This window comes from Sturnus vulgaris, chromosome 18 (genome assembly GCF_052056855.1).
Source record: "Sturnus vulgaris isolate bStuVul1 chromosome 18, bStuVul1.hap1, whole genome shotgun sequence".
Lineage (NCBI taxonomy): Eukaryota > Metazoa > Chordata > Aves > Passeriformes > Sturnidae > Sturnus > Sturnus vulgaris.
The window spans coordinates 12,584,464-12,612,416 of record NC_142260.1 but is presented as its reverse complement, the minus strand read 5'-3'; the positions used below and the strand labels follow the sequence as shown (position 1 = coordinate 12,612,416).

The 27,953-nt window shown below is 36.2% G+C and overlaps 1 long non-coding RNA gene across 2 annotated transcripts in view; it reads right to left on the bottom strand.

The window, feature by feature from the left end:
• Window positions 1-4,107: 4,107 nt before the first annotated feature.
• The window catches only part of LOC148221757 (uncharacterized), a 69,296-nt gene continuing 45,450 nt past the window's right edge, over window positions 4,108-27,953 (bottom strand). For both annotated transcript variants that reach the window (XR_015807473.1, XR_015807474.1), the window contains exons 2-4: window positions 9,668-9,774; window positions 7,005-7,250; window positions 4,108-5,052 (exon numbers count right to left, since the gene is read on the bottom strand). This is a non-coding gene — a long non-coding RNA (uncharacterized LOC148221757). The remainder of the gene's footprint in view (window positions 5,053-7,004; window positions 7,251-9,667; window positions 9,775-27,953) is intronic.

The following is a 27,953-nucleotide window of genomic DNA, read 5'->3' as shown; positions in this document are numbered from 1 at the left end:
CTGAGACAATCTTGGAAACTATTTTCCTTTCATTTCCTGCTTGTAGAAAAACTGCTTCCATAAAATAATTTTTGACTCCAAATTGAACTTGCAAATTGAAGTTGCAAGAGTATTTTGTGGATTATTGGCACTTAGCTTTTTTCCACTTGGGACTTCTTGTGGAAAAATACATATTTTTAGAAATATCTGAGGCCAATTTATTACTTCATCAGTAATAACAAATACTGATCTAAGTGTGCAGAATCTAGACAAAGACAAGGGAACTTTTTTAGGGGTATTTAATTTCAATGAATTAGTTTTGAAGAAAATTGAGCAGTGCCATCTTTTGTTGGAAGAATCTAACTGCAGCTCTCAAGTGTCAATATTTGGATCAGTTTTGATTTGAGCACACAAATTTCAGTCAGTTTTTTTTTAAATAACTAATAGGACACCCTTTTTTTCTTACTAAAGACAAGAAAGGACATTTCCTGTATTTGGTGAATTTTGCTTGCTGAGGGAGAAGACTTCTAGAATGAACATTGTTACAAGCAAATGTCAGGACCTACCATTATAATAGACAGATATCCTTCTAGAAATGAAAATATTCAGGTCAAATCCATAATAGGTTATGTCTTTTTTACAAAAAAGACAATGCATTTGAGTTTAGTGTAACTGATGTTTCTAAAAAAGGGGAAAAAGTAACATTTACTGCTGCTGAATCACACTTTTCTGAGAAGAGAGATCAAATCGAGGGTGGTCAGAAGGTCTTTGCTGTCTGTTGTGTAGCTCAGGGAGAAAAGAGTAAAGGGAAAAACAGCAGGTAAAGAACATAAAAACACAGAAAATTTTTCATCTCTGATTTTACTGATTGTGTATGATGGTGGTTTAGCAGGGACTGGTGCTTTATAAGCAAAGAAGTTTTTAAGAAATAGCCCAGTGAAATTTCATATTGCCTTTCAAAGCTGACAGTTCTGGTTTTTTAGAATGGCTATCAATTCTTCATTTTCTTAAGTGTAAAGACATGTCAGATCTATTATTTTTTATCTTTTTAAAAAATTTTTCCTTGTTATAATAGTCTTTCGAGTTCTTTCTATAACTTTTGTAATTGGTCAAATCAGTACTCCTAAATCTGGATGAGACTGTCAGTCTTTTGCTGAAGATGAACAGCACATTACCTGTCGGCCTCTGTAGTTTGATGCCAGCACCTCAGTGGGAGTCAAAAAAAAGTAGAAAAAAACTTGTATATTTGCATCATGTATTAAAAGGATTTATAGTACATACACTGCACTACATCAGTTCTTCCTTCCCAGCATGCAATAAATTCCCACATGGAAGTGCAAGATGATGGAAAATGCTCATGGGAGAGAAGTGAATATGCCAGAACAGGGAAGAATCCTCCTTAATACGAGTGCTTGGCTTAAACCATGGAATATCCCTATCCAATAATAGAGATACATACGTGTACATACTGTAATATAATGTAATATACACAATAATGTTTCTTGAGCTGGTAGAACTGCCACCAGTCACCATAAAATGCAGTAGGAAGCCCAAAACTTGAATCATCCTCTGCATCTGTGGCTGCAAAAACTTCTGTATTTCTGCATTCACATACTACCTGAGTTTGAGCACTGGACATATCTAAAATGACAGCCACCACATTCTTGCTCTATCCAAGCCCCAGATGATCTAAACTAAATAGAAAGTCATTTTTTTTATTCCCCCTGGGAATATCCAAATCTTTACTGTAAATGTGCCACTTCTTTATGAACAAAATTTTTTCTTAAACCACTATCAACATTAAACATATTTTCCTTTGATGTCGCTAAATTTTCTTTCCAACTTACAGTTCTTGATAAATATTGTTGATTTATTTAGTTCTTTAGAAATGGTCCACTTCCTTTAAAAAGGATAGAATCAAACCATTATTTTGTTTTATTTATATTTACACATATAGGAAATTATCCATCATTTATAAGACAAATAACAAACACTATAAGACATTAGTCTTTTTATCTGTCAAACCTCCAGATTTAGTTATACTCCAGTAGCTCGTATGAAGGAGCTTTGGAAAATGCATTATTCTCCACATAGCTCATCTTTAAAAAAAAAATCAGAGATATAATATTTCGATAACAAAGACTTAGACATATTATTCCTGCTTATTTCAAAATCTAAAGTGCAATTTGTGGAATGAAAATCTCTCCCTCTAATTCCTTTTGATGAGAAATAATTAGATTCAATTAAAAAAATATCTAATACATTAATATGTTCAATCAATTAAATTATCATGTAGTTTTTATTCTTGGTTTTCCCAGCAGGCTTTGCTGATAACTATTTCACAGTCTCAAAAAATGAAGAACTGCAAAAGATTTCATATGGTTGCATGAGTAAAAACTGTTTACTCAAACAGCAAAATGTTCATGAGCTCACCCTTCTCAGTCTCTGTCTTCTGCAGACACAAAGGTTCACAAGGTTTTGCATGAAGATTATTAAGCAGTTTCAGGTAAGAGCTGAACACCACTCATTTAAGTCTTCTTTCTGTAACACCTCTTACAGGTCAATGCTTTCATCAATACAAGTACAACTACACATCAACAGAATGCCCAAATACCTTGGTTTTTTTTAACTAAAATAAACTTACTGGAGGTAGAGTTTAATACATTCAGACCTTCCAAGCAATTTCTGCATAAAATAGGGTGGCAGTGTTGGTGGTCCTTAACCTAATGGCATAAACCCATTTGAGTGATATAGGAAAAGTATTTTTGTCCACAGTCAATAGTCAACTGATAAAAAAATAAAAAGCAAGTTTGTGCACTGAATGTGCCTTTGTAGAGCAGGAAGGATTATTCTCCTCTCCTATAACAGAATAAAAGTTCTAGGGGGAGAAGAGAAAACAAAAGAGCATGGTAAGAGCAAGGACTCCTCAAAAGTATTGCACAGTTTTGGGGTTAAAATACAAATAGTGATGCCTTTCCTGCTAAAGTGAGTGACAGTGGGCACTGCCCTATCGGCATTAGTGACTCTCAGATCAGATTTTCATGCAATAAAATTCACATTGTAGCTCCCAGCTGTAGTTTGTTAAAGATTTCCATAGTAAAATCTTAAACTAAGGGCATGTTTTGGGCAGTTTTTTCCTTTTTTTAGTAGTAAAACCCCCCTGCTTTTTGACACTGAGCATGATGAGCTGTTTATGAGCAATGCAAAACCCTCCTTATAATAACACATATATATAAGCAGTAAAATCAATAATAAAAAAGATTGTATAAATCTCTTCTCCAACAATCCTCATGCATTTCCTTTCAAGACTGGAATTTCCAAGCTCTTCCTCCACAGCTGCAGAATGGCAGGAAGGGAGGAAGGCTGGGGGGAAAGTTACTGCACTGGAGAAGCCAAACACATCCTCGTGTGCTTTGGAGCATTCATGATCCTGCACTCTCCTCCCTGAGTTGTTCCCCAAGTAATTAGGTGGTCTCTGCTTCCATGCAGTGGACTAACCTCTGTCTCATGCATCCATGCCTCATTTCCTCATTTAATGCTCTTTTCAGTCTTGTTATTTATTTTCTTTAATATTACACTTCCAGCTCTATAGCCAGATGAGTCACACTCATTGCCATCCACAACAGCACTCTCCAAGGCCTGTGAAACAATAAAGTAATTTATAAAAGCTTTTCCTTTTTTTTTTTTATGTACAGAGAATCTAACCTTTATTTTAGTGGCACTTGAATGATGATGAAGTTCCATTCAGAAAAGATTATTGATAATAAGAAATAGAGGAACATAATGTAAGTTATACTATTTAAAAAAAGTAAAAAAAGAGAAATGAACCCACAACACCACAACATAGCAGCACAATGGTGTGAAGCTTACAATCACAAACTCTCCTTCATTCAGAAACAGAAAAAAATTTAAAAAGACTGAAAATTTCAGAGCATTTTTCTTCCTTGCCATAGAAAAGGGGAGATCCAATTCTCAGAAATTTCCATATTAATGAAGGTATCTCTTAACTTACTAGGAAAGTAAAAAATTATTTAACATATGCATTCAGAATTCAAAGTCTAATATTGTGTAGCTCATTAATTCAGTTAACTTGGGTTTAAAATGACAAAACCTTTAACAGACAAGTACTGCTGAAAAGGAAAAAAACTTTTCTTTTTATTATTATTTTTTAAAAACAAACAAATGCATTTTCCTTTATGTGGTATAAAAGCTGGAAATGAAATTCAGGAACTAGACTCTTACACTTCTAATCTGAAGTTTAAAACACATATATAATGAGAGTATTCTGTCAGAGCAAAAAGTTAAGCAACACAAAACCACTAAGAATTACAAGCTGACAGTTTTGTCCATGTGAAGACCATTCCATTCACATTTAAGGAATATTCTTTTTCTTCAAATTTAAACTAGTGTTACTTACAAATTTAAATAACATAAATTTTCACTAGTTAAAAAAAAAATGCAGACACAACAAAACATTAAAAGTATCATTTTAATACCACTGCAATGCTATTAAAAATCAGAGCACATTTCGTGCTTGCAGAGGATGAATAAGAGGAACACATTATTTATACCACCTTAAAAATCTACTTATCTTGTAAATTGTGCCATGAGAATTATATAATAAAGTTTCATTAATTTTTTTTCATACCTGAAGATTTCTGGAGACCATGGCATGTTACAGGCCTGTGTAAATATCACATACACATTTTTCAGTCTTCCTGTACAGAAAACGGGAAATTTCTGTAATATTCCATAAGATAATTGTCTTTGGCTGTACACTGACACTGTTATCAGAGTCCTTTACAATAGTCTACATTCTGTAATTTTCTCCAGAGCTGAAAACTCTTTCAAATGAACATGAGTCAGGCAGCACTTTGGGGAATAATGTTGCAAGGTTGGAAATGTTGGTTACCATTCCCACGGACGCCTCGTGGAGGAAACTCATCCAGTGCCAGATACAAACTCAAACTCCAGCTTGCTGAGGTTCCTGTGGGAAAATGAAGTTTTCATCTTGCTGAGGCACCTGTAGCATGGTGATGCTTTCAAAGCCATTGCTCTATGTTGTCCTGCCAGCTTTGAAGAGAAGCAGCTATTTAGATTGGTAAATAAAACAAGGGTTGCAAAAACCAAATACGTGAAACTGATAGTGCCTCACTTAATGATTTAAAAATGGATCTGGATCCAAGGCTAGTTTGCTTTCTTCGATCCAAGATAGTTTTATATTAAATATTGGTTATTCAAAATCAAACACCAGCCTGTTTACTGGAGAAGCACCAACAATAAACAGATTTATTTCAGCATTCAGATGATATTTCTGCAACCTCTTTAAGCTTAAAGACCTACTCAGCTCTTCCACCTTTGAGGAGCCTGCACTACTGTAACTTCCTTGTATTTGGAAGTCTAACCATGTGATAGGACTCATGGTAACTTCAGTAATTAAACTCTTATCAGAAGCAGGAGGTGGCAATAAAAAAGTTAAATAAATCTGAATTCAGCATAAATCATTTACTTCTTTCTCCAGATATTATTACCCTTCAGGGAAGCTTTCTTCATATTGATGGTGCTATCACTGCTGTTTCAGTTCAGGCTTTATTATTGGGGCAGATGCTGCCTCAGATTTCTGACGGTTTTGTTAATTTGTGTCAATATTGAACTTAGTTTAAAAAAAAAAGAAAAATAATAACGTTGTGCAATAATATTTTCAAAATTCTCGTGTTTCAAACAAGTATTAAGAATATGTCACTGTGTGACAAGATCAGTATTTCATAAAAGAAACTTGAAGATACATGCAATGTTCACAGAATGGGTGAAGATAAGGAGTTGATTTTTTGTATCAATACTAAGAAATTGTTCTTAAAGGTTTTGATATAAAGCTGGGTTTTTCCAAAGCTGTGTATGGTTACATTTTCAAAATCTCTTGTCCTGTATATCCTTATGCTTTACATAATGTTACTAGTCTGAGTTTAATGAATGATACATGAAGGGTTGTTAGGAAGTTGTGCTGTAGGGAAAGACTATTCTGAGTCATGCTGAACTGTAGACTCATTAATTTGATTAAAAGCATGGCTTGTTATAGGCCACCTGGTTATGCAATTTTAAAGTAATACGTAGTCTGAGATCTCATTAATTGAACTTTTATTTATTTTCATTACTTTTTAATCTAAACTGTCGCATTATTATATTGCATCATCACATGTGCCACTGGTCATGCATGTGTAACACCTGCATGTTTGCAAAATAATCCTTCTAATGCCTAAGAGGAATATAATACAATTTCCAGCTCTTTGCAGAGTTTAGAATTATGAATCTTTCAATACAGGCATGTATTACATAGCGTTGGTGCTGGGCCCATCTCTGCATCCAGTTTGAAAAATAATCATCTAACCCAAAAGTAGTGCTAATAAAGGGTACTGCTTATAACAGAATTTAAACAGAAATTTGAAACAAATTTCATTTCCCTTTTTCAAAAAGTAAATTCAAATAGGATGCAGGTAAAAAAACAATTTACTGAAAAATTAGTTCCATAACTGCTTTCCTGAATGTACTTCTTTCCCTGGTGGACAAAGTTATTAAGGTCACAGTGATAAGATTATTCTTTCTATGAATTACTCAGTATTACAAACCACTAGGCAATCAGCAATAAATAAAATATTATTCTGAATCATCTCAATAGATGCCAAGTCAGTAGGTAGCAAATAGACCATTATAGCTAAAAAAAAACCCAAAAAAACATTAGCACTGCAAAGCCAACTCAATTAAAAGTTTCAGTCTGTATTATTCTTATATGAACTATTAACACCATTTTTAGAAGGAATATGTAATGATTTGAGTCATATCCAATCTACTCTCTCTAGTGACTGCAGAAAGTTAATCTGTGTCATAAAAGATGCAGAAAACACCCTGGAATATGACTCTATGTAGAGAGAGCTGTAATGAAAAATTTCCTTCAAGACCTAAGATTTCTTATTTGTGGAGCCCTTGCTGACAGGTTCGTGTTTGACATGTCTGGAAAAACTTGTAATTACCTGGCTCTCTTATCCTGTACTCCAATTCTGCAGAGAACTGCTTCATAACTCAGAGTTCACTGGGAATATAATGCTTACTAATTAGGAGATGTGAATGACAGACAAATTCTTAGCACGGGATGGGCTCTAGACCTTTTTCATCCAAATTGCAGGTAGTTCTCTCTCATGGACAAAAGCACCTGTTTCAGACACAGCAAATGCTCTTTCAAAGCTTGACATTTTTTCCAGTCACTGCAAAGTTGTAACCTGAAGGTAAAAAAGAAATTTTCACTCACTGTATGCATCTTTTAAACAAATTCTGAACATTTAGAGACAAACATTCCACTACTGTTGAAAAGGAGAATATATAAAGTTTAAAAATCCCTTCTTAACCAAGACCAAAGGAGCTTAAATAGAAAGCAACTATTGCTGGTAAGGTTTTATTCTGAACATTGAGCTTAGTTCAGCAGATTCATCTAAAATATGCCACATGGGACTTAATAAAGGGAAATCAGTTTTCTGGGAAGTGACTGTTACACTAGCTAAGAAGTTATCAGAGCTGTAATCAGAATGGTTTACTTGGGGTTTTTTTGTGAAATGTGGTGAAGTCTTTTTTTAAAATCTGGGACATCCATCCCCCATCTAGGCAATCAGCCCCCAAGAAAGGACCCCACATGGAGGAGCCTGTGAATGCTGGAGCTGAGGCATTTTACATTTTCTAGTGTACACACATATTCCTCTACCTGAGCACTGATCAACTTACACAAAGAACAAGAGAAAGATCTATCAAATGATGGGTGAGAAATGTGGCAAATACCACATTAAGGCAAAAATCTTACTGAGATACATCTGAAAAAAGAGGCACAGTTGTACAGCAACAGAAACACCTAAATCTTAGAGCTGAAAATAATTTTGAACAAAAGATGACATAGAAATTAAGTAGAGTAATTCAACAGAGTGATATTACTTCTCTGTCCTGTCTCAGAACATATTGTTGAACCTCTATCTAAATTAACTTGCCCCTTTCTTTGACACTGATGGACGTTTCATCTACAGTATCTCTGCATTTCAACAGGATACAATCTTGTCTTTAAATGACTTAAGCAAAGTTTGAAACATTCATCCTCATGGATCTTTGACTGAGAAGCATAACAAGTCATGCACAAGACTGATCAAGTAATTAGTATTTGAAAATGTTAGTGGTTTAGTAGTATTTTATTAACTGTTTCAATACACAACTACAAAATACTGGAATTCACAGGATTTTTAAAAAAACCCCAGGGGTCATCAGGGACAGCATCAGCAGCTGGGCAAGGGAGGGGATTGTCCCACTCTGCTCTGAGCTTGGGTGGCCTCACTTCGTGTCCTATGTGCAGTTTTGGGTGCCACAATATAAAAAAGACATGAGGCCATTAGAGAACATCCAAAGGAGGCCACGAGGAAGGTGAAAGCCTTGAGGAGAAGCTGTGTGAGGATCAGCTGAGGGCACTGGCTCTGTTCAGCCTGAAGGAGTCTGAGGTCACACCTCAATGTGGTCTTCAACATCCTCAGGAGGGGAAGAGGAGGGGCAGGCTCTGATTTCTGCTCTCTGGTGCCCAGTGACAGGACCCCAGGAAAGAGCATGAAGTTGTGTCAGGACAGGTTTAGGTTGGGTATCAGGAAAAGTTGATTTACCCCAAGGGTGTTTGGGCACTGGAACAGCTCCCCAGGGAATGGTCACTGCACCAAAGCCTGGCAGAGCTCAGGAAGTGTTTGGACAATGCTCTCAGGCACATGGTGTCACTCTTGGGGTGTCCTGCACCAGCCTAGGGGTTGGACTTAATAATCTTGATGGGGGCCTTCCAATTTAGCATATTCTGAAATTCTGCGAACACCAAAATTAAATAACTGACTATGAAAGAATTTTTTTTCCTTTGATGAACATGACAATATTTCTCTAATACACATGGTTATTAAGTGAATTAACATTAAGTGGATTAACATTATATTGCTTTTATTTTAAACAGACTTTATCGATGGAATCATGAACTATAATTCCATGGTCTATGGAATGGTTCCAGTAGGAGGTCTCTCACCTGTAGAGTCATTGTGATTTTGCATCTGTAAATCATCATGAGTTATATAATAATATTATATATAGAGAGAGATGATAGATAGATAGATAGATAGATAGATAGACAGATAGAAAATATATATGTATTTATATACTTTATATATATTATAAGTAGCATACTTATTATTAACCGATCAGAGTTTACAAGCAGTTCTAGTGTACAAGTAGTTCTAAATTTGCTCCAGAGAGCTCAGCTGAGATAGCTACCAAGCTGTCTGACAGCAGCTATTTTTGTTTTGAGTCTGCTTTTCCACTAAGCAGATTTTAATGATTTTTTTTCCTCTATTGCAGCTACAACTCTTATGGAAGCATAGAGTTAACATTTAATCCAGAAATCCCTAGAAATTTACCTGCTCACCACTACTTGCAATTGGACCACATGACTGTTGAAGGTCCCTTCCAACTGGAATTACTGAAGTCTATTCCATTCCATTCTGTTCTTTAAATAACTTATGGAGTTGTAGGAAATAACTGGCAGGTCCATATCTAAAATGTTACCGTTTTGGCCAGTTCAGTTGATACTAGAATTGTAGTGTCCAAAAAAGTTTTCCATAGATGGGGTCTTACCTACCAGCAGTACATGAATTTACCCAGCTCCAAGTGCAACATCTGCATTCATCTCCACCACTGAGGACTTCCCATGCAGCAACATCTGCCTGTGTGAACACATTGGATTTCCTGGAAGAATACCAAAGTGAATGGAGAGCCTGCTTAGTTTACAGGACAGCTAATAGCATAACATTTGTATGAAATCTAAATCCTGCTATCATAATTGTGCATTTTACCTGTCACTCATATTGATAAAGAATTTACCACAGAAAAATAATGAAACATACCCCCAAAACAATAATTTCACAATAAATTCCCAATATTTCACAGGAAATAGCAGAAAGAGGATGATTTTATTGATTGGTAAAGAACTAGTCCTTTCAAAACCAATTTCTAGAAGGCAGCAATTTTGTCATCAAGAGCTGGTGTAGTGAGTTAATGAACTGAAGATAATAACTTTTCACTGTCTCTAGCTATTCTGTTTCTCAAAAGAAGTTTGGATGACTTCTTTTTCCTAGAAAGCAGTGGAAATGTGAAGTGGAAATCAGAAAATAGAAATTCCATTTTTAAAAAAAAATTATTTTAAGTGAATCGTCAAAGTACCTGTTGGGGAAAGAAAAACATTAATTGAACTTACTTTCTAGCAAAATTATCATGTTAAGGGAAAAAAAGTGTCCTCAGCTCATTTTGCATGAAAACAGAACCATCCACGCAAAAAACATCCCAAGATAAAAGTCTCACTAAGGAAAAATACTATAGGAAGACATTTATCTATTTTTGAGACAAAATATTTTGCTCATCTGGAGGTGGCTGGACTTACTTGGACGGACAGACATAAAAAAGAAAACTGTCTGGCATCAAAGAACCATGGCTCAGTATTTTGATTTAATTAGATTTTAATAGAATGAGCTTCTTTGGCAAGGTTGTGTTTAGTACAGTTACATCCTTCTGACCAAATTGCTATACAAAATACATCTTGGAAGAGACAGAGAATTATTTTTTAAAGACAAAGATGGCATGGACTGCCTGAGTTCAAGAAGTGTTTGGACAATGCTCTCAGGCACGTGGTGTCATTCCAGGAGGTGTCCTGTGCAGGGCCAGCACTCGATGATCCTGGTGGATCCCTTACAACTCAGCATATTCCATGATTCTCTTATTCCATATAACAAACACAAGTCTGTCTTCACTGTGAGTCTGATCTCCCAGATGAAGAATTTTTCTCTAAGCATAATTCTACCAATAACGTTGATCTTTTATAGAAGACATTAATTAACGAGCATTCAGAACTGTAAGAAATAGTTACCTTTCCTAAAGAAATTACAAATTAGTTAATATTAATGTATTATTGAATGAAGCATATAAACTTTTGGGGGCATTATATGCTTTGGACAGTTTCTGTATATAGAACATAAGATCACAAAATTATGTAAATCATACAGATATTTGTTATTGCTATAGCACTGTTCCTTCCAGAGTATCTCTAATCTCAATATTATCAGACTTGACTCTGGGGTGAAGGAAGAACCATGTAACCAAAGACACCAGAGAATTCTTACTTTTATGGTACACACAGAGCCTCTATTTAAAGTCTCATACAAAAGGTTTCTATAGAAACCTGAAGGACTCAGCCAACTGGTGCTAAAAGCTGGACCCTGAGGCCTAGACAAAACCCACAGTAACATTTATCTGTTCTATTGGCTCCTGAAGTCACTGATCTCTATCATGCTTCAGCATACATCCCTTATGCACACTATTATACCTTACACTAGCATACCCTATCTTTGCAAATAAAACATTCTGGTAACTTAAAAACATGGCTTTAACTCAGGTCCTTAACTGATCCCAAAGCTAGTGAATTCAAAGTTAACTCTGATCTCCTTTCTGACATATACCATCTCCTAGGACAGGTAATATGAGTTTTACTTTTTTTAAGGAGACTTTTGTCCCATATATAGTTATGCTTTAAATTGTTACTCACTAAAAGAGCAAGTATTTTTGGTTGCTTCTGAAAGTCATATTTCCATAGTGATGCTGACAGAAATATGCAATACATCATGATAAGTGAAACTTAACTCACTATCACAGATACTGTTCCCAGCTACCATTTTTAACCCAGTCTGGAATATTGTATGTGCAAAACTTGGTTTTTTTCTTGAACCCTATTTTAAGATATGTTTATTATAAAGCATTCACTCTTAATTCTCAGACTGTTCCCTGTTTCTGTGTTGGTTTGTTTCAGTTAGCTATCCCAGGTTAAAGCAGGTAATAACTCATGTCAGGGTTCAGCTTGGTGAACTGCACTAGGATTGTCTTCCTCTTTCCTGTGTGAGGAAGGACACTCCTAACACTGCTGTAGTCCTGCAGCTGTACTTTCAGAATGCTGCCAGCCCTACCCTTGGCAGAATCTTTCCATCATGCTTATTTTCATATTCCAGAACCACCAGGATCCTCATTCCTGAAATAGTATTTCCCCATGTTTCTCTCCTAGAATGCTTATAAAAGTGCATGCTTTGTTGGTTGTCAGGGCTGTGTAGAAATCCAGAGATACACATCCATTAGGCTGCCAAATATGAAACTTTCAGTGAGCAGAAGGTGTAGCACAAGAAAGATGGAAGTCAACTCACCTCTGTCACATGGGGCAGCATTTTGAAGATGCTAGAAAGCACAAAACACACATTTCTTGTGTCTATTTAGTGAGAGGTGATTCTTGCACAGAATCTTTCTTTTCCTGGCAATATTCTTAGGACTGCAGATTCCTTCATTTCCCTACTTTTAATATTTCATTATGTCTCAATTTCAGTTAAAAAGCATTTCAACAAGAACTTCTTTCCCCTACACCAAGAAAAACCTGCAAGAATGAGAGAACTTCAGAGCTCAACAGCAATGCCAATGTTTAACAAAGAAATATCTCTCCAAGAGATATGGAGCATCCATTTCTCTCTCAGTTTGCAGAGCTACAATAGTCGAGATACCAATCCAAAAGATTATTCATACCATCGATGAACAACTCTCACAAATGTTATGGAGTTTGGGGCAAGTTTATCTTTATAAAGAATTCATGACATCCCTCCTTTCAATCATCTCAGGTCCACCCACACTGACATTTCACAAACCACACTTATCTGTAATACCTCTCAGCACAAGGAATCTTTTTACACATTTGTTCAGGTCAGCAGCAAATGTTCTTATTTTTCTACCCTTTAAAAAAAACCCCACGACCAGCCCCCCAAAACAGAAAAGAAAGGAATATACTCCCTCGTTCTTATAATAAAGACTACTCAAGGTCAAGATCAAGAAAAAAGGTTTTTGTCCTCATCTTCTGTCCCCTCCTTAGCTTGTGCAATACCTTCTTTCACAGAGTGCACAATACATTTCCAATTGGAACTTTGCAACTCTTGCAAGTTCTTTTTCCCAGAGATAACCCAGATCAGACAGAAACAAAATTACAGATATTGAATATCTTTGTCTATTGCCCATTGCAAAAATAAGGAGCTACCACCATAGAATTTAACTCTAAATAATTAAGTTATAGACAACGAAGCCCAGTCTGACTATTTCTTAAGTTTTCGTTGTACTTTATTTGCACCAAGAACTGCAACATGAGTTCTTCTGTGATTGTTGCAGATAACTATTACACTGGACTTTCCTGTTATATCTCAATCACCTACTACATTGTCTAGACCAAGTTGTGTTTTTTCAACAATGTTAAAAACTGCTGAAAAGTCCTTCCTCCTAATTCTGTGCTTTTGGCATGGATGGACTTCAGTAATGTACTTCACTTACCAAAAAATGCCAGGAAAGACAACTAGAGAGTTAAAGTTGCCAAGGAGATACATGTCTCAGCTGAAGACAAGCTTCTGTCTGTGATACTATATTTGATCAGCTGCATTCCATGTTGGAAAACTACTCATAGAAAGTAGTTATGCAAAATTGTTAAACATACAAAAAGATGCACATCACTATTATGTCTCTCTCTCTCTCTCTCTCTCTCTCTCTCCTTATACTGGTTGGCCAAGAAAATTATTTTACAAGATTGTGTAAATATTAAATATTATCATTCTTCAATTTACAGAATTTTGTTTTAGATGTCGCTTGCAGCTTCCTACTCTTTCATGGCACTAACTGTATTAAAATTAATTTATATTAAAATGAACTGTTACCTCTAAACAAAGTAAGAATCCATTACTGCAGTTTCAGAGAAAACTCCTGAATTTTATTACTGTAGCACTTCAGTGCCGTGCAGACTTACTCAAAAAAATTGCTTTCAAAGACCCATGTCAAAGAATGCTGAATAGGGATTTCAGAGCCTTATAATTAATTTTTAATCTTTGTTCCTAAGTAGGGAGCTGATGTCAATAAAATGTCCAGGAGGACTCTTATTTTAAGAAAAAATAGTCAGGTTTATGCCAGTATTTGCTCCCAGGTATAGCTGAAATATTTTATCTTAAATTGGCCAACAAAGTCAGCTTCAGGCAACTCATCTCAGGTTAAAAACACCATCTTTAGGAATGAAGTACAAAAAGCCAATGAAAAGGGTCTGGCAGGGAAGTGTCAGTGAAGCTCAATTACCTGTGCCACTGCCAGTGCAGCACAAGGCAGCACAAGGCTCGTGTGGAAATGGGGCTTTGGTGGCCTGGATGACTCCCTTATGGCTTCCATCACTCCAAAAATGTCACACCTGGGACTAGGGATGTTTCCACTTCATTGCATCATCTGAGGAATCACTATAATCTGGTTTAGGAACTGCTCATGACACAGCTTGTGCACTGACTTCCTTAACTTTCTCATAAAGAAATCCTTGCCAGGTGTCACAGAAAAGTTCAGGAGACAGGAAAACCAGACTGAACTGACACAATAGAAAAACCTTTATTCAAGATTCTACGGTGCCAGGATGATTTGCACATATTCTTGCAAAGTCCTTGAACACATGTATAATTAAGAACTTAATTAATTCCACTGAAGGAAATAAAGCTGCTTTGTATGCTTCAGTTTTGAAGGAGTACAACATTGTTCTCAGAACAGTAAGATTTCATAGCATGCTGTTGAAGAAGACCAATTATAATTTTCTGATTACATGGAATACCTCCCCCCTAAAAAGTACCCTCTCACAAATTTGAACAAAGATGCATTTTTTTACAACTTAAAATGTATTTAAAATGTAAATAAATTGAACACATGTAGATCTCAGTCAGAGAAACTAGTTAAATTCACATAGAGAATCTAGTCAGAGTTTTTTAATGTATCAATATATACTTTGAGGAAAGGCTCTTTTAGGCATTCAGAGGAGGCATTGCTCATATTTCTTTGCTAAATATCAGCACATGTACAACAGACTGCAGAATGACTGGTGCTGCTGAAAAAAGATCTCAAAAAGGGGTCATAAAGGGAACAGGCATCAGATTTGATTTAAGGACAAAATCTCCTAAAAATAACATGCCTGTATACAATATCACTGCAGCAAAGAAGAAATGGATAATTATAAAAAATTAAAATGGAAGTCCCCAGAAAGGAACACTATACAGTCAAATTTGACATACTGGAAAAAAATAAAGAGAAATAATCTCAAAAGTAACACATACTAGCAATGTTTTAGACTTTTTTTCTGAAGATTCTGCTACGGGTAGTAGGATTTTTTTACTTTGCCTTATGAAGGAATGAATAAGTGAATAAATGAATGAATTGACTAATATTTTTTAAAATTAATGAAAAATATATTAACTTAAGAATTAATTTATTTGCTGAACAAAGGTTAAACAGAAAATCCTCTTAGTTTTTCAAAACAAAATAATTGAATTAAATTGAAAATGGATCAATTTATTTAATACAAATCTTACTCTGTGGTCAAAATAGTCTGTCATAAAACCAATATGATCTTTGAAGTTTGATAAAATTGGATACTCTGACAATGTTTTGATCTTTCTAGTATTCAAAAGAAGGCTTCTATTGAAGACTGATGCAGAACCAGTATTTCCATCTTAACTGTCTTGGAGAAGGAGCTTAGCAGAACAGGCATTTCAAGAAGGAAGAACAACTCCAATAAACAGGATTTCCAAGGTGTCTTGCTGTATTAAAGTTATCATTCCTGACAGAGGAGCAGCAGATTGTGTAAGGACAACAAATTTTAATTGTGGAAAATTAAACTTGTAATTTTCTAATAGCCCTCTAGCGAGAGATCAAATACAATTTAAAGCATTGCTAATAGGATGTTTTTAAGAAACATTTCAGGGAGATAGTATTGTAGAAGAGGATTAATGTAGGTGTAAGCTACAGAAAAAAAAGGAAATACAATACTCCATAGTGCATCTGCCTTTTGATACGAGAATGTAGGTGAAATTGAAAGATACTCATTTGCATATGAACACATTCCTCTAATGAGGGGGGGAAAAAACTATGAAAGAAAGTGAAACTTTCTTGTTCTGAGCTAACAAACGTCACACAAACACCCAAAGTAAGGACGGCCCTGGACTGTTTTAGTTTTAGCACTCCGCACATTATAAATCAAGAATCTTGACTCATCTTAGGCGATACTCAAGAAAAAAACCCTCACTTGGCACATCCTGGACACCCCGACAGAAATCTTGCCTAAACTTCTTGCTGAACATCCAATTTAATGGAAGTCAAACTAATTATTTACCCAATACACATCTTGCAAAGCATCTACATTTTCACAGAGCTAATTTCTGCAAAATTAACACTTTCAAACAACATAACCTCACACCCAGAACAACCATTTCCAGGCAATATGAACATTCTAGATGTAGATTTCTGGATGTGAGAGAAAGATTTGTCTCAAATAAATGAAATAAGCAAGATCTAGGTTATTTTATTCTGTTCCCCAAGAAATTCACCTTATATTTTTCTGTCATGGAGCTTTTGTTGCTTATTTTTTTTAAGAACCAAAGTGTCAGACTGTCTCCCAGGCAACCAACAACAGGACGAGAAGACACAGCCTGAAGATGTGCCAGGGGAGGTTCAGGTGGGACATAAGGAGGAATTTCTCACAGAAGGGGTGACTGGGCATTGGAATCGAATGGAATGGAATGGAATGGGATGGGATGGGATGGGATGGGATGGGATGGGATGGGATGGGATGGGATGGGATGGGATGGGATGGGATGGGATGGGATGGGATGGGATGGGATGGGATGGGATGGGATGGGATGGGATGGGATGGAATAGAATGGAATGGAATCACTCAGTGCCATGCTCTGGTTCACAAGTTGGTGTTCGGTTGATGATCTCTGGGGTCTGTTCCAGCCTCAGAGGTCCTGTGATTTGGGCTATTAAAGCTGCCACAGGACACAGATCTCAGGCAGGCTGGACCCAAGCCTTTCCTGCTGAGAAGAGGCCACAGGGTGCCTGCCTTTAGAGAGCTGTCATGAAAAAACCTCTGCCCTCAGCTCAGAAAGACAAAACCCACAGAGCTTCTTCCTTCTCCTGTCTGGTCCACATCTCTGCTGCCAGCCAGCTGGCACATTGTGGACACACACATTCACAGAGCTGGGGAATTAGAGCTTGGAAATTCCTTTCAGGCCTGGATTTCTCCTGACTCTCAGCTCCATTCCCAGGCTGACAAGCTGACTGCAGCTTCAGTTAGGGAGGAGTCTCCCAGGGTGAGAACATGGTGACAAACAGAGTGGAATTCATCACCAACATTAACCCCTGGTGTCTTTCCCGTGGGACACATCCTGAGGTGCTGTCCCAAGGATGTTTTTCCCAATTGTCCAATGAGCTCCTGTCCTGTCCTGGCTGCACTAACACACTTTAAATCCGGGCTGTCTGTACAATAAATTGGCCTTTTTTCCCCCAAGAGCTCCGTGTGTGTTGCTGTCCTTTCTCTCTCTTTGCAGTGCAGTAACCACAGCATATTTCAATCACACTGATATACCTGAACAATGAATCCTTTCATAACAAATATCCAAGATAACTGACTAAATAATTTACTTCCTGCTATGGTGGAATGAAGTGGCTGTATTGCAGGTATTCTTTGGGTCCTGGTGGATCTTTCCTAGGTCTAAATAATATATTTCTATTAAACAAAGGGTCACTAGGAGACCAAAATTATTCCAATATAGTTCTAGGAATTTATAATCAACTGAATATCTTAATGGCAATTGGGGAAAGAAGAATGAAGAAACAGAGCAAATAGGAAATACAGTGCACCTGCCCTATATTTTCATATGACTTAAGCCTGTGATGTCCAATGAGTAAAATTAATATTATAATTCTTTTAAAAATTGACTTTTAGGATGGGACATCTCATAAAAAGTCTGATTACATTACATAGATTTACATTAAGCAACCAATATGGAGTTTTATGATAAAAATACATATGATTTTGCAGTTGGTTTCTAGGGAGAATCAGGCCCAGAATTTTGGACTTGAAATCATTAATATCCATTCATATACAGATAAAATATCTATTTGTATAAAAGCTGCTAAAGATGGCCAAATACCAGGATCAAAACATTCCTCCCCAACAAGGATTCTATATTTTGTTTTAGGGAGTAAAAATAATTTTGACTCACAGCAGAGGATATAATTATGTATGGCACCTTAAGTGTCAGTGTTTGCAAAAGCAGACCTTATATTTGCTAAATATCCACTGATGGTATCTTTACTCTTTCTGAAAATAGAAAGGAAATTATTATCAGACTAGTACTGGTTGAATTTTTAAAATGAGATTCTCAAAAGATAAAGTCTTACCTGGAATATCCCTGGCATTTATCCGTCATTAATATGAATAACAGAGCAAAGAAACAGAAGAATTGATAGACTAATTAAAGGAAAAATTAGACCAAAATAGTTTATTTTTCCAAACAGAATAAAGACTTTGAGAAGAGGGAGAAGCTAGGGAAATAAATAAATTTGTTCCCTGGAAACATACCAGAGGAAGAAAGCAGTCAGGGAAAAGGCTATGTGAAAGGTCATTGTGTCAACAGGATAAATATGCATAACATGTCCATAAATAAGTTTAAAAGAAGCCTCCTATGCATGAAAGGAATAAGGATCTGGAAGAGATCCACAGTGGGAACAAAAAAATTGATTTTAAGATGGGGTTTCATTAATTTAATGAAGGCAGATTATGCAAGAATTTGCAATTAGAAGGATTTAAATTTGTTGGTCTAGCTCTTTCAATATACTGTGTTCCAGTTCTGGCCTTGGCTCCATCTCATGCAGGTTACCTTTGTTTAGGTGAGAAGTTGGTGTCCACCACAAAGATATTTCATTACACAGGTATGACATCAAAGCTTGGGTTTAAATAAACAAATGTCAAGCTATGACAGATGTGATTCAGAGAAGAATTAACTTCTCCAATTTCAGACTGACAAGAGGTCATAGATTTTCATCATTTCCACTCACTTAGGGGGTGAAAGTGGGAAGAATAAATAGACAGTGAAGTTTCCTTTTATGTCTGATTCATTTTAGCCATATTTTTCCTCCCATCAGGAAAGAAGAGAGTAGGGAAGATCCCCAGACCTCAGTTCCCTTAGTTATGGAATCTGACTTCAATTTCTTGTAGAATCCTCTACATGCAAGGACAGAATGGATATTACTTCTGTCTCTGGAAATGTCAAATATGAGATCACAGTATCAAAAATTTCTTGCAAAAGACACACCATACTTCTATCTGCACAGCATGATTGCAAGCAATTTACTGTCTCTGGTTTCATCTAAATTTATTTTGAAAACATTAGGATGTTGGGGAAGTAAGAAAACTAGGTGAAGCACATTCAAACCTAGCAAAATAAAATGTTTCTATAAACAGCTAAAACAGAATGTCTTCATATGGGATAGAAATAGAAGGCTAAGAAAACAAATCCTTCTGATGGTCTATGCATAAATCAATGTTCTTTCCCAACACTTCCTCTTCAGCTCCATTCAGCTTTGCAGGGTGATCAACAAGTACAGATCTGGCCATAGGGAAATCGAGGGGGGGAAAGACTGAGGTAGGGCCAGTGCACTTGATGCAGAAGATTTGCAGAGCAGCACCCCTGCCTACTCAGCACCTGAGGTCATTTGTTTGGAAAGGCTCATGATTCAGACCCTGAAAAGAACTACAGACTTCTTCATACATCAAGATGAGAAACATTCTCAATGCAAGGAGCAGCCAGTGCAGTGAAAAGCACTGAATAAGAGGAAAATTAAGATGTGTGTTCTACAACTCTGACTATGCAAACTCGATTTCTTCAGCAGTTTTTGGTTTTGGCAATACAAGAACAGGTTTAGGGGAAAATTGTGTCCTGTCTGTAAAGTCCACCCTACAGTGGAATTACTAAATTAAACAGAATTGGAGCAAACCTGAGTAAGACATCTCTTCTACTAAATGATAAGTATAATGGAACTTAAAAGATAGGAGTAACTGGGAGGAGGGAAAATCCTCAACCAACCAGAGACCAATAGTTCTTTCTTGAACTGATAAAATATTCCAAACCCAAATAAAGAGTTCAATATATTTGAATAGAATGTTTAACCCTCAGCTGTTCCCTAACTCACTAGGTAAATATTTTGCTCTACATCAAAGTTTGGGAAATTGCTATGGACTGAAAATGGAAAGAGGCCTTGCTGCAATATTTGTAGTCCTAACTTAAAATTCAGAGAATTTTAAAAACTTGGCTAAATCTTATTTCTATTAAGATAATTCCCCTATCTATCACCAAATGGAATGAATATTTCCCAAAGGATATAGAGAGCCAAGAGATAAGAATGAAATCCACATTTCCATAACAAATACCTAGATAATAAAATTCTTGTTATTTTTAATGTTGTGTAGTGCAATGTAAATACGTCCAAGTGTAGGTGGCTTACTTTGGTTTTGGGATACAGAACTGAACTTTGAAATAAGAAAAAAATTTAATGAGCTCAGTTTCACCTTTGAGTGCTTCTATACTTGGCCAGAAGAGGTGGTTAACCATTTAATCATATTATTCATTCATGTTCAAAATGCACTGCTTTATGCTTTTAAATTTTCTTTTATTACAATAAAAGTGACTTAAATTTAAGTGTGGGAGTCATAAAAAAATCCACCCTACTCAATGTCAAGAAGAATATCAAATTATTGATCTGTAAACAGAAGGAAATTAAATATGGTATCCCTTTCTCATTTAAAAGACAATAACTGCAACAACTCCACTAAAGTTCACAGAAGAAAGAAATTAAAAATGTTGGTGTGAAATCAGCTACTCTCTTGAATGTATCTTCTGCAGGAGTTTTGTTTATAGAATACTGAAAGTACAAGGATTTGTCAGAAATGTATGGACTTAACTTTCTTTGCTCATCTTAACTTTTGTGCACACACAGCCACAGAGACATTTCATAGTTGTGACAGCCAAAATTGTAACTTTATCTGTGAAAACAGAATTGTTTTCAATGACGTATCATCTTAGTATATTTTGTTTCTGGAAGTTTCTTCTGGGATTTCTCGAAAATATCTCTGCATTTTATTAGGAGTCAGTTTCATAGCTGGACAAAATCAATGTATGCTTTTTTCACAGAGAGTTAAAAATATTTTTTTTCAACTCTGACACCTGAGTTGCATTAATCTGACAAGTTTTATCACCATTCATGAAGTATCAATTTAATAATCAATTAATCTCACTTCAGTGTAAATTATTTATATCTGTGGATACCTTCACATAGTGCCATTCTGTGGAGAACTTGGTCTGTAAAAAAAACAACGAATGAGATTAAAGAGGCAAGGACCTTATAGGTGTTAGGAACAAGAAATTAAGAGGTAGAGACTTGAGACATAATCATAAAAACTAGTTTAGCTTAGCACAGCTGCCTTCAGTACTCTCCAGCCTCTGCCAGAAAGCAGAACTCTTTCTTCCTACTGACAACAAAAGGAAGCAGAAATGACCATCCTTCAGCTAAAGCTTTCCTGTACAGAATTTAGTGTCCCTCTATGATTTAGGCAACAGCTCCATGCACATCGACCACCAGAGTGCCAGAGTGCAGGCTCAGAGATTCAGTCCTTTACTGAACGTAAAAAACATTACTGTGCTCTAGGACCTGCATTAAATGCTGGGTTTGTGGCCAGCAGCCACATCCATTCAGTTTTCAGTTCTTGAGGATACACACTCTAAGTTGTGTATTGATAATTTGAGAGAAAAAAAATCTTTAAGGAACTTCACATATTCAGACAACAAAAGCTTGAATGCAGGATCTTTAAAACTTGGGAAAACCCTGTTTGGAAGGGATTTTGGCAGTTCATCAAAGTTCTGCTCAGAGCAGGGTCGCCAGATGATGAGACATGGTTGCTCCAGACTTGAAGCAGTCATGTCTTGAAAAATCTCTAAAGATGGAGCATATACAATTCTTTTGGGCAACAGCTATTCCAGTGCCCTAAGAGGAGAAGGTCTGTCTCTGAACCAAAGTTTGAATATCTCATGTTTCAATTTGTACCTGCTGTTTCTTGCCCTCCAAGGTCATAGATGTCTTCCCTCATGTTCAACTGTATAAATAGGTAAGTAGGATACTTACTTACCTTACTCAGTTTTCCAACACTGACATTATAGTTGTACTGAAGTTAAATACTTCCAGTGAAAGAACAAAAAATATGCTTTTTCATGGCTTATTTCTGCAAAATGGAGATTTTTTGCAAGTAGTTTCATTAGCAGTTCATTTAATAAAACCAATCGAAAAATTAACTAATCCACTTTCCTTTGTTCACTGTTTCCATTCCAACCTCTCATAAGTGTTTTTCTAGCCTTACAACCCTCTCACTGAAAGAAAAATCAAATGGGGAGTGAAGAAAAATTAAAAATAAAAGTAAATAAAAATATTTCAAAAGTACAGAATTTTCATTCAAAAAATTCAAACAACTTCAGAACATCTTTTGTATCTTCATTGCTTTCCAAAATAGCTCAAACCCTTCATCATTATCCAACATATATAGGAGAAAAAGTTTTAAGTTCTAGTCTACTATGTTTAGCCTTCATTAGTCAAGAAATTTATTGCATCTGCAGAATTTCTTGGAATTCTTTGGACTTTGACTTATTCTTTTGATTAAGTGTATTGGAAAAAGAACCTCTTGTACCCACCTTGATTACGGGCAAAGAAAAACTAAACGCTAAGAAACTCACAAAATATTAGAAAATCACTTGAATTTAAGACATAGCATCAATGTTGGTTCTGTTAGCTATGACAGATATTTGGACATAAAATTTCATTAATTGAACAGATTTATCATGGAATAATTTCTATGCAAAGGCCAACATTTTCAAATGTCAGTACCCAAAAATCCATCTCCAGGCACACAATTAAATGAGACATAATTTTCAACCGTACATCTGTGTAATTTTAACTATTCTGTGAAAATCTTATCAGTTCCAACAAGTTTATCTTTATATTGCATGTATATATAATGTCAAGATTTTGAGAGGCTTTAGGTTTTGAAGGGAAGGATTCCAAAAAAACACGTCTTTGGATAAATTCCCTGCTTGACCATAGACTCTAAATAAATCTCAGCTATCTTCATACCAGATTACATCCTTCTGTTCTTCACAACAGAGGAAACAAGTGGCTGAAAATTGCTGAGAAAAAAAATATTTTAAAGAGATAGAAAGTTCAGTTTTGCCAATGGTGACTAACATACTAGGAATAGTATGCTTAACATATACAAAAAATGTTTCAAAACATCTTTTCTTACACCAATTGCAAAAGGTTTAAAGAATTTTTTTCTTCCTTAGTTCTACAGAAAGTAGATATTCCCATTTTACAATTTTGTTTCCATCCATGTGGATCCATGGATGAAATATCACCCAGACAACTGGAAGCAATGCTCTCAATTTTTATGTTAAACTCTTTTTCTTATATGCAATGATGTTTTGGACAACAACATCAGAGCGCATTAATCCGACGTGTGCAAGCCCCAGTTTTACAAAAGGGAAATTGAAATATTAACCATACGTCACAAATGTCGAGGTAAGCAGCTGGCTGACAAATCTTTCCTCTGATGATTCCTGCCTTGTTAGGTTTTTGTAAGTCTCCCAAGAGTTTCTTTAGCTGCACCATGTGATATTTCACTACTGCTGTTTTCTGCTCTTGCAGCAAAACCTACTATTTCATCGTAAACAAATAGTGTTAACACTTGTGATGCTTAATGTTTTGTCAGTTTGCTCAGCAAGTGTGAAGAAAATGCAAACACTTTTTCATGCTGTCAGACTGCACTAAGTTGAGGAGATCTCCCAAATGGATGGCATTGTATGCTGCATTTAGATCGTTTGCTAAAAATTAAGAGTTGACACTCATGTGATTCTTAAAGCAGCCAGTATCTGGTTATTAAATCTTTTTTTTTTCTACTTGGAACAAACAAACATTTTTCTTCACTTAAAGCTCATAGGATTTATTTTTTAGCTATGACAGGCTTGCTTCCCAGAATGGCTAGCCTTACTTTCAGTTCTGTGAATGGCTTCCTAGATATTCCTATGCATAATCTCTATACACATGCTTTATATTATGCTTTGATGTGCAAATCTGCACATTATCTACTCAGTTAGATATGCTTTTCACTACCTTAATTTTTCATAAATATTTATATCTTTCATCACTTCATGTAATTAGTCCTTTATCATGAGGGAAATCAAAAATTATATGTGAACAACATGCTTTGCAAAATATGGGATGTGTCCCATAAATCATTAATAACAGATATATTATCCAGTTGCAATAAGTTATACTACCTTTAACAAACGTGGTTAGCCTTGGGAAAAGCTGATATACACAATTTGTACTATGCACAGTGGCACAATTTTAGGGCTTAAAGAAGCAATCCTGAAGTTTACTGTCCCCTTGATTTCAAAAGATGTTTGAGGAACATTAAAACATTGAAAGTTCAATGTATTTAACAGATATCTAGCACTTTTTGACAAGGCCTAAGATATTCCTGCTGGCCTCTAGCTGCTAAGCTAGAAGGTTATGTGTTTCCATAGATCATAATCTCCAAATCCCATCCAACTGTCTCAGATACTCCATTGCATCTCACATGGCAAGAGATGCTTCTTTTTAAACAACTGAATTAAGCCAGTAAGAGTGACCCGGTGTGGCTATGATCTTCTAATTAATTAAAGCTGTAAATGAGATTCAAGGTACCACGTTGAACCATTTGGTATGAGAGACAAAAGAAATTCTCATTCTTGGGGCTGTCCACCTGTGAATGGCCAAGTGTAGTATTTGGGCCTTGGGAGGATGTGTGTGGTGATGTTCTTTTTAAAAAGTCTGTTTGTTTGGCTACTTTGCAATTTAGGGGCTTGGTTTTGATATCCTTCCTCATGTCCTATACTTTTATACTGTTGGGTGAGTCTGTTAAGTGAAGGAGGTCACTAAAAAGGTTTTACAAGAGAAACAACCAAAAAATGAATGCACTGGTAAACTTAATTTCTTGTCTCATAGTGGACTTCTGGTTTGTTTGGGGTTTTTTTCTGCTTCAAGATGATTTTGAAACAGACTTGAACAACCCTTTACATAACATTGTCAGTTTGAACCAGATTTATTTGTCCAATGAAGTGTATTTTATCAGAACATTCATTACCCTTTTTGAACATAGTGGAGTCAAGGATCAGAAAGCAATTTTCCTTCTTTCCTGTTCTCAAAACCATGATTTTTTTAGTGAGGTTAAGCAGTGCTTTTTCAAATTCCCTGTGCTTGATGTGTCATCTATCGATGAGTCAAGCCTGTTATGCTGGAACTCTGAATACAAGAATTGTCCCTCACTTTGAAAACTTTTAAAAGGAACTCTTTATTTTTTCTATAGGTAAATTTGAAAAAGTTTTCTTTTTATTCATAGATGTCATGGCCATACCTATTGATACAAGGTGTTTGTATACAGGCTCTTCAAATATTCATGTTTGCACCATGACTACATTGCCTAACCATCTCTTTTTTGAAGTACTGAAACTACAACATCAACATGAACAGACTGGAATTTCTTTGCATTTTTAGAAACGTCTGCTCTACATATCACTGTGGAATGTATCTATATATTTACTGTAAAAGAAATTAAGGTGTCACTTTGCTGCCAAAAATTTAAGCATGTGCAGGACAGCACTATTTTTGACACACTGCAGATGGAGTGCTTTAAAAAGGGCAGTTTAGCCTTTGCAGCCACATATAATGGATGGATACCCAATCTCCAGATAAAAACAACTCTGTGGAATGAATGTTTAGTCTACCCTTTTTGCTTTACACTGAATTTTATTTGTAACAGCTGCTTTCTAGTTCACATGAAAGTACTATTGATAATTGAGGGAAGAGCTTTGCATCTAAAGCATGAATCATGTTTTTCTTACTGACTAGTTTAGCCCCTTCTGTAAAATAAGGGAGTTTGAATTCACAGGTCCTGATTCCCAGGCTAATTCTCTCATGGACAATGATAGGCTGAATGGGATATCCTTTAAGACTCTTGCTAGGAAACTTTGCCAGAATGTAGAGCAACATGTCATATTCACAGGGAGAGATGCAACAAGTGGGAGTGACACCCTTCTCAGTGGTTACAACATGTAGCTACAGCATTTGTAGTTTCAAAAAGCTCTTACATCCTTTATCTTGCTTGGAGCATAAAGGTACAATGAATATTTGAAAGCTTGTGGAAAATATTGGAGGGCTGGCATGCACCAGGATGGAAGAGAAGAGCAGGAGGGGAAGATTTGTCAGTCTCCCAAGATACCCATTTCATGCCTACAAAAGAGACAGTGGTCAAAATGAGGTATTTTTGGTTTTGCCTGATCCATCTCCTAACTTCTCAAACTCTCCCTCTTCTCAGTGAATATTCTTTGCTGGATATTTTTGGTTTTGGTGTGGTCCAGTTGCAAAAGGAACTGATGGTCCCATTTAAATTTATGTTATTACTTTAAATTAGACTGTTAAATAAATTGTCAGTTAATAGAACACATCCATTTTCATCATATAAAAAGTTGAATTTATTCAGGAGAGGATCAAAAATATGTCAAAAATAGATAATAAAATCAAAGTTTCAGAATATGTCCATAATCATTACTGGAAAGTATATCACAGTAAGTAGCTAAATATCTCAATGGAGATTTGGAGAGGAATTTGTAAGAAGGGAAGGGTGCTATCCCAGCATGGATATTCTTCTGTGCTCTTTCACTTTCAAAGTTGTATGTGAGAGCCAAGATCAATTCAGGTTTAAACATTCTTTCCCTAAAAACTCTTTCTGGTCTGTCCAGGCTCACGGGCTGTGTCCCATATAGAGAAAATCAGAGTTTCCTGGTGTCCCAGCACAGAAGAGCCCTGCTGAGGAGAGGCTGCCCAGTGCTGCTCCTGTGCTTTGAGGGGGATCCCACTGAGCACCAGTGGGTTTAGTCTGAGCAGGCACTGCAGGAGCTCTCTGGCCAGCTCCAGCAGCCCAGGAGTGGAGCTGCAGTGACAAGAAGCCTTTCCACCGTGCCATGGGGAGATCAGGGCCCCAGCAGCTGCAATTTCCCCCTGCAGCCCCTGCACAGGGAGGAGGAGGAGGCACTGCCTGTGTGCCCCAGGAAGCTTTTCCTGCATATGCTCATCGCCTGTGCCTCTCTCACAGCCAGGCACAGAGCTCGCTGCTGAACAGCACAAAACATTCTCTTTGCTGCCTGAGCAATCTGTCTCTGTGGTCTTCCCAGCCTTTATGGGCCCAGGGATTTGGAAAATAAAAAAAAAAAAACAACTGAACCCAACTAAATCTGAATAAAGCAGAGACAGCTCTGGCTGGCCCTCACCCTTCAGAGTTACTATGCTTATACCACTGATAACATAGAAAAAGAAATGCTTCTCACAACTGACAATTTTTACTCTCATTTTTCTTCCAATAAATAATATTGAGTTTGTGTAGATGCTTTTTAAGATGAAGAAGAATTAAACAAAATTAAGTGGCTCTGAACATCAAAACATCACTTCAGCTAAGCAGCAGGATGTTTAGATCTTTGCTGAAAGCTTATCTGAGCTACTGGAAGCTCCTTGACTCTGAAAAATCATGCAAAACATTTAAAAGCAGGTAAAATATCAGGCACTTCAGCTGACAGGAATTTCCCATCAGCAAAAAAGGATGGAAAGAAGCTCTTCCATAATTTCAGAATGTAGGAAAGGCCAGTGCTACAGTCAGGTGACAAGCTAGGGGTACTGGGTATTGTTTTATCTAAACTACCATTACCCTTCCAAGAATTTAATTATATATCATTATTTTTTAATATAAATAGATTTTGTTCTTTTTAAGCATGACCTATGTCTAGATTCAAAAGTATTCTGCAAATGTAGTCCCATGCATGCTCCTGAAAACCCTTATGGACAATTGTGTGCATAGAATATTTAATTGC